Raw genomic sequence first — 13,036 nt, forward strand, 5'->3', positions numbered from 1 at the left:
CTGACAGACACAGCTGAGAGGGTGAAACAGTGAGAAGGTGTTTTTTCTTTGACATTCTCAGAACCTGTTACCCTGGCGACGCTACACTACTCCTGACCCCTGGATCAGATAGCTTGAAGCCAACCTCCCTCTGGCCACAAGGCAAGCTGCAAAGCTTTCTGTTGAAATCCACATTTTTATTTGAGTACTTTTAGTTCCATAACCCTAAACCCTAAACCCATGACTGGCCAACCCAAACCCAATAAGCTGAATGCCTAACCTTAACCCGACACCATGAGTGAAGTCCCTACCTGTTAGTTGCCCAACACTAACTGAAGACAGAGTGACAGGGAAAGGGTCTAACAGAAGTGTGTGAGAAGAAGCAGCGCGCAGAAAACCACAACAAACGGTAGTTAATGGTCCGCCTTGTTGCCAAGGTGCTGCTTTCAATCCTCACAGCTTCAGGGTCCTAGAGCCCCCCTCCACGCCCCCCCCCCCCCCCTCTCACTGTGTTAAAACACCCCCTAGTCTGTCACTACCCCAGCCCCAGTGCCCCCCTTCCCTTCCCCTCCCTTCCCCGCCTCCACCTCTCTCCTCAGAGGACCCGGCATTCCATCTCTCCCAGGTGTGGACTGTGTTGTCGGTTGTATTCAGCCGTTGTTGGACTGTAATTGCTCCCTCCGACGCAGCTCGCCAAATCAGTCCTCGTCCCCTTCTGCTTCCTTCCTGGCACCCGTCCAGCCCCCATTCACATCTAATGACTGCTGTCATCAACCACTTTCAACAGCTGAGCCCTCTGCTCACGGTTAATGTGGATGTTGGGACTGAGACCTACACTTATTGTGCCCCTGTAGATACTGTCATCTGTGGCAAACACTGTTGGTGGGAGCGGAACGGAACATGAGTAAAGGCTGTATCGCCTCCCTACTGTTCATACGAGGGTGGAAATGAAAGAAAGACAAGCACCCCAGCTTGGAACAATCTGGAATCCACAAGTCCACATCATTACCCTCTTTGGTTGTATGGGCTGATGTGTAGCTTCATGCTGTGCTGTTTAAGTGGTTCCTCACAGTGTTGCTGATAGGCCGTTGGGCCTGGGCTGCTACACATGGGCAATAGCGCCTCCTGTTGTTTGTAAAATTGATCCAGTCTCAGTCAAAAGTACAGCAATTATCCCTGCTTTCATTCAACCATCAGCTTTTAGAAATCATAATCGTTCATTTGCATGGAAAGGTGTGTGTCTTACTGTGCTTTGAAGCTTTGCTGAACCGACATGTGATTTGTGGGTTATAATACGTGACAGGCACACACCAAGAAAACCAACAACAAAACCTGTGTATGGTCCTTGTCAGTACAGGGTGGAATTTTTCACATGCCTGTCTTTTACATTTACACTTAGTCATTTAGCAGACGCTCTTATCCAGTGCGACTTACAGTAAGTACAGGGACATTCCCCCGAGGCAAGTAGAGTGAAGTGCCTTGCCCAAGGACACAAGTCATTTGGCACGGCATGGGAATCAAACTGGAAACCTTCAGATTACTAGCCCGATTCCCTAACCGCTCAGCCACCTGACTCCGTGCTTTCACACGAAGCACCCAGGAAGAGGTTCCTGGATTTACTGTCCACCTGTGTGAGAAGGCTTCCTGGACTATCACAACACCTCTAATCCATTAGCATACGCACACAGCTAATCCAAGCCCAGCAGCAAGTCTGAATGCGAGAAACCTATGCATTGCAAGTGATCCCGAGTGTGCCGTTTGTCCGTGAATATTCATGACTCCAAGAAGGAGTAAGAGGGAGGGACATTTCCTTGCAGAACACAGAGTTTCTGTTTAGTCATCTAGCAGGGTTTCCCTCCGACCATTGATTCAGCTCCGTAGGCAGCCCTCTCCACCTCTCTCCTCCTTCGCTGTGCCGCTCACTATTTGTCCTATTGACTTTAGCATTATGTCTGAGACTCTCTGGCCGTGCTGATTCCAGATCAGTCGTACAGCTCGGGAGTGGTTTGCTCTGCATTGCGGCCTCTGGCTCAGGTGTGTTAGGCTGTCACGGGACTGTGGGTGGTGCAGACAGGCTGGCAGACAGGAACGAGGCACGCTCCGACACAGACAGAGATCAGGGCTTCCGCACTGGTGTCGGTACCACAGGACCCCTCCTTTGGCTCTGGAGCACTGCTCTTTCTGCTGGCACGCTGCACCAGCTCCCGTGCGTGGGTGTGGGCGTGTGAATGTTTGTGTGTGCGCGTGCCCGCACGAGTGTGTGCAAATGCGCACTTGTCGTGTTTGTGAACGTGTCTCATTTGTGTATCCTCTGGGAGAAAGCAGCATAGGAATTTCATAGAAGTTAATGAGTATTGTTTTATTTTTAATAGCCTTCCTTTATTTAGCCTCCCCTTTGTGGCTGACATTTGAGTGTACAGCCGCTCAGGTAATTACACAGCTGACAGACACTCATAAAGGCACACACTAACACACACACGCACAAGTATGCGCATGCACACACACACTGCTAGGGACTATTTGGGGGTGTCTCATTTTCATTGTCTCTTTAATGAAGGAATATTCATCCGGGATTGTTGCACTCACGTGACCATCTAAAAGGTTAAATCTATGAATGCTTAAGAATTTAATCAAGCTGTCTACTGGAGGTGAATGAGTTAACGACACATTGCGTGGAGGTCCCAGTGCCTGGGGAAAGTGTCATGGGGGCGTTACGTAATTGAGGCGTTCATAAAACTATCCAGTGCAACCTTTGGGATATTGTGAGGCAATTTATTGAAATACTTTGCTATCATGTAGATAAGTATTTAACATTCCGCTTAACTCATTAAACCCACTGTAATTGTCTGTAATCCTCCATTACATTGTTACATGGTGTTCTAGGCATGCACATTCTGACATTCTCAACATGATCGAGAATAGTAGGAGGAACAATTAACAGACTCGACGAGTAATATTATCGTCATAAATCATATCTCGTCTCCGGGTTCATGGAAAAATTGTGGGAGATTGTCTAGAAAAAAAGAGAAAGTTATTGAACTGACTAGTAAGAAAAGCTGCCCACAGTACCCTTCTGACTCATGAGAGAGAGAGAGAGAGAGAGAGAGAGAGAGAGAGAGAGAGAGAGAGAGAGAGAGAGAGAGAGACTCCAGCCAAACACTAAACACTAAATTATACCCAAAGGTGGTTGAGCATTCGAGACATTTTGCAGTTGTTCCTCAACAAGCAGAGTACAAAGAGAATCTAATTAGCGTCACAAGGCTAACGTCGAGGCTAGATATCACAACAGAGCCGTTCCGTCTCTGTGGAAAAACACCATTAAGAGAAAGGACAAGGTTTCAATTAACCTTCCAGACACAACGCCCCAGGAACTTTCCATTTGGGTTTGTTTGTGGCCTACGTGATCTTAGTCGTCCTCGACTCTCAGTAAAAGGTGCATATAAGGCACGCTTGGTGTGGGTGGCTTACACATACATATGATCACTTCTTGCTGGCTCCGGGTTCAAATCTGGAGACGTAAAACATCTTGACTGTCCCTTCTGAGTTTGATGAGCATGGACGTGTCTATGGCCTTTTTAAACGGATGTTTGAAAGGAGCTTCCAATTCTACACCGAATCACAGCAGCCCCCAGTCAATCATGTTTTTAGCGTGTTTTTAATCACGTTCCGACACGGCGAGATCAGGAGACATCTCTGCTTGCCTCGGCCTGCCTCGGCCTGCCTCGCCCTGCCTCGCCCTGCCTCGGCCTCTCAGTCTCTGTCCTTCATCCCCTTCGAAGAAGCCTGTGGAGTCTCATTTCCAAATCACCTTCTCCGAGACACTCGCAGACCACCCGACCCAGATGGAGCTAAAGGGAGGTGTCCAGACCCATGTTCGGAGGGTAATAAGAAAGCGAGCGGAGGAGTGTTCCAGCTCCTCTCCACACAACCTCATCACCAAGTGATTCTCTAGAGAGCTGCCAACACAATCGCTCTAATCGTGATGATGGAGCATCGGCGGTTTCTACTGGAGAGCTGCAGCGGGGCAAAGGAGGAAGGCTGGCGACGGCTGCCTGCTTCAAATCAACAGCCATGGTGTATTTGCATGTAACCGCCACACTTCTCACTTCACACAATGGAGGCTCAGGCTGCAAGCACCTTGAAGTGATCCATGCACAATGTCCACTCATATCTCTATTCCTGCCACTTGGCTTTGATGTGAGATTTTCAAACCCCTTCAAAAACGTGTTGTATAACGTCTTTTTTTTTTTTTCTCTTTCTCCTCAAATCTGTCCCACCATCCACCCATGGGGATGTATAGTTAGAGAGGGCTCAGACATGCCTGTCGGAACCAGACAGCTGGCTGCTCCTTCAGTCCCATCCAGGATGTCGATTCTACCAGAGCCGCCGTCAATGGATGACGGCGGCGACAACACAGCAGAACCATGTGTTAATGTCATTGACATTCTTTCATTGTGTATTCCCTCCCTCCTCCCGTATTCATACGTGTCACACAATAAATCACAGCACTTCCGCTTTTCCGTTAGGCTGAAAGATATTATAAAATCTCCCTTTAACACTAATAAGGACCACACAACAGATTGCTGCTTTATCGGCCCTGCTTCAATTTCCTCTGCCTGAAGATAAATGAAACCATGTTAGCATTAAACAGGTGGACAGCTCTGCCTATCACGGAGACAAAGGCAAGGCTAATAAATGGCCTGCAGGCCTTTGGTAGAGGAGACCATGGAGGCAGGAGATAAGAACAGGAACATAGGACAGGGAGGCAGCTCAACATTGCTGTCAGATAGCCTGACACCGGACAAACACTCCCGAAAGACAGTGTGAAAATGGGAGACACATCCCAACCACGCCACGAGTGTGTCTGCTGGTTATGATAAACAGTGTGTGACTGATTCGGTTCTGGGTCAATCCTCCCCAGGTCTGCTGGTTGCCCAGACAGAACCCCAGGGACCGGCAGCGCTATATGAGCCAGCGACCTGTCACACCACTGAGACCCCCATCTGGCATCCGACCCAAATCTGACTCTTCCACACTGACAGGAGACAAGACTTCACCACTGAATGAAAAGGGAGATTAAAACATTGAAGACCAGTAGTTGTTTATAAGTTGCTCTCTCAGAGGGTACTCTTAGGGCATAATGCTATTGTTTTACACCAGAATATAAATTGCCATGTGTCTTTTCGATACCTCCTTTTTGCTCGGAGCTGTGTTCACTACATTGTTTTAGTGCACTGTAATTATACGGCTACTTTGAGCCGAGTGAAGAAGCTAAGTAATTTGTCCTGCACTTAGAGAAAGAAGCAAACAGAAAGGGGGCAATGTAAGCAATATGGGTGCTACTAAAGTGCAATTGAACATCACTTCAACACCCCCCCTTTTACCGTCCCAGAAACGTCTCAAACTGTTTTGTCTGACTCATGGTGATGGCTTGTGTGTGTGTGTGTGTGTGTGTGTGTGTGTGTGTGTGTGTGTGTGTGTGTGTGTGTGTGTGTGTGTGTGTGTGTGTGTGTGTGTGTGTGTGTGCGTGTATTCATATGCTGTTCAGCGGGCAGATAAACTCATTCTGACCCAGACAGAAGACAAATTAGTAAAGATTGATAAAAAAAAATGGCGGACAGATCAAACAAAACAAACAAAAAGAACATCCAAGAGCTGCAAATGGATTCATTCTCTGGCTCCAGTATCCCATAGGGGACAAACGCTGAAGAGCTGTTAGGCTGCATGAGGAGGGACAAGCTCAAAGGATTGATGAAAGTCGATTATGATGGCTTCTCTCGCTGTGTCTGAGTCAGTCACTGCTAATCCCTGTGCAGTCCGCACTGATATCAAACAAGTGTTACTAACACACGGAAGGCGAAATGAACAGAGAATATCTTGATTTGTGGCCCTGGCAAAATGCATCTGACCTCCATTCCAGCCCCCATTTGACACATTTTGCACACAGACAGACGCATGCACGCACACACACACACACACACCCTAGCCCAATTTGAGACAAGCACTCCCACAATTTACCACACACACACACGCTAGCCCAATTTGAGACACGCACTCCCACAATTTACCACACAAACACACACACACCCTTTCCCCAACTTGAGACACACACACAGAAACATAACTTTTTTCACACGCACGCCCTTGCACCAACTTGAGAGAAACTCTTGGGGCCAGAGGGAAGAGTTCCTAGCCTCTGAGGAGAGACCTGAGCTGAGTCAGAGTGGTGAGGTCTCATGAATAAAAGAGAGGGTCGATGCACCACTGGGGCCTGCTGCCAGCAGGGAAGGTAGTAATGTGGTTCTGATGAGAACCGTTTCATCACAACAGAAATCCATGTAATATACCCCGGCACTGCAGACAGTCTTTAGAAGAGTTTCCAAGAGGTGAATGCAGAGTGGTGTCAAAAGGGACTGCCAAGAAAAGACTGAAGTAATGCGAGTGAGAGAAAGACAGAGAGAGAAATCAAGATACAGTGAAGGGGGGGGGGGGGTGGAAGAGATCTATGGGAGGAATAAATAGAGAAAGAGAGAGAGGGGGAGAAAAGAGGTGGGGGGAGAGGCAGGGATTATTCATTTAGATATCAGGAAATTCTTAACGTAATTTGTGGTCAGGGTTGTTGGGTCATATTATGGTAATGATGACTATCGTAACATTGCCTGACAAACAGAATCAGCCACAGGGAAGAACACACTGCCATTAGCGTTACAGCAACAAAAATGGAATTTTGCCCCAAGCTATGTTTCAATCCATTTTATTTCACAGTACTCTCACAGAACGATTCAGGCAGGGGTAAGCTGCTGTACCCTCTCCTGCACCTCATCCTCCCTCCCCCCCCCCCCCCCCTCCACACCCCCCCCCACCCCCTTCCAGCACACTCGGGCCCCCGTCCTGGAAGTATTGATTTCTGCAGTTATCTAAAGGTACGGGTTCAGACAGAGTGCTACACATACAGACGTATCTGTGTACAGTATCCATGACTGGGGTGACTTTGCGGACGTCAGGGCTCGACTGAGGCATGAGGCTAGGCAGCGAGGGCCGTGTGCCTGCTTTAACTCATGGAGGGGAGGGGAGGGGAGGGGAGGGGAGGGGAGGGGAGGGGAGGGGAGGGGAGGGGAGGGGAGGGGAGGGGAGGGGAGGGGAGGGGAGGGGAGGGGAGGGGAGGGGAGGGGAGGGGAGGGGAGGGGTCGGGCAGTGGCATTGGGCGAGCCTTCCCTCACGCCACTGCCATTGTGACCCAATTAAGAAATGAATGAACATAAGGTAAACTGTAACCTTTGTCTTTCCGACCACATATTTTTCTTTTCTCTCTCATGAATATAGAGTGCATTTCCGTAATTTATCTGTTTAGATTTATCCACATTATCCTATCACTCTCTTTGTCACTTCTCTCTCTCTCTCTCTCTCTCTCTCTCTCTCTCTCTCTCTCTCTCTCTCTCTCTCTCTCCTTCCCTCCCTCCCTCCCCCCTCTCCCTCTCTCCCTCTTGCTCTCCCAAAATGCAGAGTGATCCATGTGGGGCTGACTGGAGATGAAGGTAGCAGATGGTAGAGATAAGGGCTGGCAACTGTCCCCTGTGCCTACTGTTCAGACTGCATATTCATGGCGCCTCCTCTGAGCTCAGAGGAACACAGACACTGCCTTATTCATCTGGCTGGGACATGGCTGGCTGCTACACCAGGCAGGAGGCACAACGTGGAGGGTGGAATAGGCATGACCACATGTCCAACTGTCATGGTGCCTGGTGCTTTGTGCTGGAGGCAGGAGCTGATCTGCGTTGGGGTCCATGACTTACTGCTACAGGGTCACAGATGGTTCAGACATGGGGCTGAATGAAACCATTAGTAAGAGAAGAACCCGAGTAAATGAGGTTCCATTGAGGCCTCGAGTTCGAACTACAAGCATATTTAGGACATGAAGGAGCCTCATTCTTAATGATCTGGGGAAGAAAAACCCCAACAGATTAGAAGTACTTGAGTACTGTGTTCCTAACAGTGCTGGAAGCTCCTCAGCATCTCGCTCGTGTCCCATCTGAACCAGCCCTGCACCCACGCAAGGTACTGTACTCAAAGGCTGGCTACATTACCACATGTTCATTTAGCACTATGACTTTCTGTAATAGATGCCAAATCCCCCCTGGATTCCATACCCATCTAAATGCGCTAATGGGGTTCTTAATGGAGATTTTGCTTGGATAGCTATACTGCAGACTCCAGCATATTCTTACAATTAAAGCATCATCTTTTATTCTCCTTTATGGTTAATTAAATGCCCAATTATATGTGGTTTAGAAGCAAGCCTCTAACTCCAACTCAGTGGAAAAACACCACTTGTAGCTTGGGTAGCATGGTAATTGTGTGATAATTATCACATGGGGATGATAACGGCTTTCACACAGCCACAATGGATTTCATGGGGGAAGGGTCCACAGCTATGATTCTGCACTTTCTGTCAGCCCATTTAGCACCAGAGCAGATGTAAATAAACATCTGGCTCAGGGACTGTATGTATACTTTACTTGCCGACTCTCTGGGTCAAGTAGCTGTCTAATGGCTAATGCTTTATTGAGCGCTAATGCATAAATGATCAGGTTGTTTGCGACGCGAGAAGTTACAGCTGTCTGCTGTCAGCAATTACCCAGGCCCAGCACATCATTTTTTCTTATTACAGAATGTTCAACTTCCTGTATTCCAGAGCAAAGTTCTGTGTCCATTAAAGACCCGGCTCTTCACACTGTAACGTACCTAGACCTCCTCTGAAACAAGCTTTCACTCAATGCTGTCCCCAAGATGTAATAAAAAAAAGATTTGGGTGCATGAAAATGCCCTTTCGATCAAGTTAGTGGGCAGTAAAATACAGTCATAAAAAGTCCAGTGCTTCCTTTGTTGTGTTCAGCACAGTTGTCATGCGTAATAAATGTGACTTGGATGTTACAAAGGAGACAATACAAATAGCCAGGGCACTGCACCCACAGCCCGGGCAAATAGGGATAATTTGGCCAAACGCTGTTTCCTACTTGGCAAGTGAATGCACATGCAAGTATATGTTTATACAAAACCACACACGCACACACAAATACACACAAGCACAACACGGCACAGACACAGTCAAAATAAGAAAATCCTCCCAGTACACACACATGCACATGGTCTTTTCATGACACCATTTTCCAGAAAACAGACTTACATATGAAGAAGTCTTGATTGATAGCTCAATTTGTGGATCGTTCAAGCGCTCAAATGGGCCGGTTCATGGCTTGACCTGGCTGAACAGCAATGACTGGCCCAGCAGACCTGTCTGATGCAGGGCACACACCTAGGACAGGTGGGGGTCAGTGGGGTCAGATGGCTATTATCTCACCTTGTTCCCCACTGTTGTCCTCCTTAGATTCATATCACAGGAGTGCATCTGCCAGCCTGCTTCCATCCCCAAAGTGGGTCTCTGAGTGAGTGGCTGGTTTGTGATTTTGTCATGGCGCACAGAATAGTATATCACTTTATGTGCCCAGCTTTTTATTGTTTTATTTCGACAATAACCATTGTATACACACAGCGATATATTTTTACCCAGTCTTAAAAACAGAACGGAATTGCACAGAAATCGGTGTTACATCCCCCCCCCCCCCCAAGGGAACTACAGGAAACAAGTCCTGATCTGTTTGTCTATTTGTTTGGGATGAAAGTGATGATAGTGATGTTGTGGTGTGATTGGTGAGTTGTTATTGTTGAGCCAGGAAGGGACTCTAAACAGTTTGTCTTCCAAAATAAATAAGACCCTCACAGATGCCATCCTTTCCTCCATCCTCACGCTAACAACAGTTGCCAAGTAACGGCAGGCGTCTCATGCGGAGTCGTGAGTTTCACGGACCAGAGTATATGCAACCCAAACATAGAAAAACGTATGAAGACTTCACATAAGCAATATGCGACTCTTCGTGTATCAAGGACATGAAACACGTGGGGATTGTCTGTGCTTTTTTTGTTTGTTTGCGCCTTCGTGTGTGAGCGTACGTTTGGATGTGTGCATGTGTGTGTCCATGCCATGTTTTACAGGCGATAAGGGAGTGGTATGAACAGCAGTAACAGCCACCTTCCCACCCATTCCACAAACATCAATTTCCATGTTCTGTTGAGCTTTGGAAGTGGACACAATGCCAGTAGTGTAGAGGAGTGGTAAATCATGTATTTATTTATTTTCACCTATTGAAGTCTACTAAGTCTCCAGTGTGTTTATAGAATGTATCTATAATCATCATTGGTTTATTTAAAGTATTTGTAGCGAGCACAGGTAATACCTGTCATATACTGTAGTAAAGGATTAACATAGCTGATGGGAATGTAGAACGCGGTTTGAGTTATGTGTTGCATGAGATCTTTTGATTCAAGATTTATGTTGGTTAACAGTGTATTTTTCATGTAAATCATACACATTTGCCATGCAATTTACATCAAACTAATGTCTCAGCATTCTTCACCAAAGACAGCCTTTCCTTTTCATCCAGTAGAACATTCCAGCTACTAACAAGCCTACAATCAAGCTGAGGAGGTGTGTCTGCTTGTCAAAGGACTGATCTTTCTTACAGGCGCTCATGCTTTCATCACCTCAGGCCAGGAAATGATCCTTATGTGGAAAAACAAGAAAATAATACCCCACACTAATGCACATTCACAAACACAGACACACAAACACAGACACACAAACACAGATACACACACACACTCATCGACAGACACACATGGACAGGCTCTCTGAACAACATTCACACCTCCAGTGCTAATGAGTGCAGGGGCCTAGTGAGGTTGAGACACATCCCTGGGCAGACGCATGGAGAGCCCTGCATTAGAGGCTGAAGAGAGGAAAGATGGGGGTCGCAGAGGCAAGAGGTCAAGCAGCCAGCGGAGGTCTGGAGAGGGGTGGTCAGCCTGCTACAGGGAGGGGAGCATTGGAAGCTCTTCAGACAGCGAGGACCCTCCCGTGGTCTGAAGCACCCGGGCCCAGCTGGTCTTGTCTCATCATGACTTCACATTTAGACCTGAGGAGACAGGATTGCAGCCGAAACTCAAATAACGCATAGAATGTCCCCGTACTGGAGATGCATACGGAGTTTTTTCATGAAGGTTCTGATCGATGACGCCACACTTTGAAAACCTTTGAGGTGAGGGGAGAAGGGGGGGGAGTGGGGTGACATGGAAAGAGGGGAGGTTGGGTGTGATGGGGTCGGGGGAGCTAGATTAGGAAACAGTGTGGTGGGATGAAGTTGGGGTGAGGTGGGATGATGTGAGGCAGTGGGATATGTTGTGATGGAGCGCGGTGGGATGAGGTGTCCTATGAGGGAAACAAGCCTAGAGGCCCCAGCCGGGCAACACATCTGTCAACATCCTCACGGGCTTGTTGATTCCATTTGGAACATTCTGTCCTACACAAAAGATCCAGATCATTTTGAAAACACTAAATCTGTTGAGTTTGTTGGAAATCCTTTCAGGTCATGAACTATACCATGACATGAGCAGATTCCATTTCAATGGCATGCTTATTGTGGTCTTTGGTGTCCGACAAACATGCCCAGGTGTCTTAGTTTCACAGTGACAGAAGTCAATCCTGAGAAGCTAGTGAGACAGCGTGAGGATCTGGGGTTTCGACCACAACATGATGGGATGAATTATCAGGCAAATGTGCATTGTAGCACAGAGCAACAACAGATAAGGGCACTAGGCTTTAGTCAGCCTTCTTTTGGAGAGTCATGTCCCATATAACACTGCTCTTTTCATCAAACATTTCAAAGTCTCTCTCTCTCTCATCCCATCCAATATGCTGGAATACAAAAGACATCCTTTGAGTGATTGATACTGTATGCATTTATTTTCATTTATTTTCATTGTGCCATGATAAAAGGTTTTCAGTAGCTCCCCATCAAAGGGATGGATTTGTGTGTGTGTGTGTGTCTGTGTGTGTGGGGGGGGCTGGGGGGCTGGGGGGGTGGGGGGGGTGGAGGCAGGGGTGAGGTGAGGGGGGGGTGTTATTTAATCAGCCTTCTGAGATCATCGGCGCACTGTCTGACAGTCATGATAACCATTAGGATGAACCCAAAGACCTAGGGTCCGTCAGGCTCCATGGCTGTACAATGTCTAGTGTGGTATGATTGATAGATGATGGATGGATTTCTAGTGAGGTATTATTCCTGGATGATGGATGAATGTCTAGTATAGTATGATTGATGGATGATGGATGGATTTCTAGTATGATGGATGGTTTTATAGTATAGTATGATGATTGATGGATGATGATGGTTTTATAGTATAGTATGATTGATGGATGATGGATGGATGTCTAGTGTGGTATGATTGATGGATGATAGATGGATGTCGAGTGTGGTATGATTGATAGATGATGGATGGATTTCTAGTGAGGTATTATTCCTGGATGATGGATGAATGTCTAGTATAGTATGATTGATGGATGATGGATGGATTTCTAGTATGATGGATGGTTTTATAGTATAGTATGATGATTGATGGATGATGATGGTTTTATAGTATAGTATGATTGATGGATGATGGATGGATTTGTAGTGTAGTATGATTGATGGATGATGGATGGATGTCTAGTATAGTATGACTGATGGATGATGGATGGATTTCTAGTGTAGTATGATTGATGGATGATGGATGGATGTCTAGTATAGTATGACTGATGGATGATGGATGGATTTCTAGAAGAGTATGAGAATAGGCAGTGCTTAGGTCACTATTGTTTCACATTTTGGACAGTTCTACAATATTGTTAACATTGATTTACCATAAACAGCTGACTGTGTTTTAGTCAGAATTTGTTTTGATAATGGATCAATGTTGATGTTGAACAGCAAAGAAGTGTATTGTTGGCTGAACCCTCTAATGGTTTGGTATAATAGAAAGATTACTGTGAATGTTGCTGTCACAGCCATCCCTCCCCTGGTCTAGCACCCCAGAACAAATGTGTCCAAGGCAGTCGTTTTAACAGAGCAAGGTGTCAGCTAATAACAAAGGTGCTGCCTCTTATCAATGGGCCCGTATCGGTCCT

Source organism: Hypomesus transpacificus, chromosome 17 (genome assembly GCF_021917145.1).
Source record: "Hypomesus transpacificus isolate Combined female chromosome 17, fHypTra1, whole genome shotgun sequence".
Lineage (NCBI taxonomy): Eukaryota > Metazoa > Chordata > Actinopteri > Osmeriformes > Osmeridae > Hypomesus > Hypomesus transpacificus.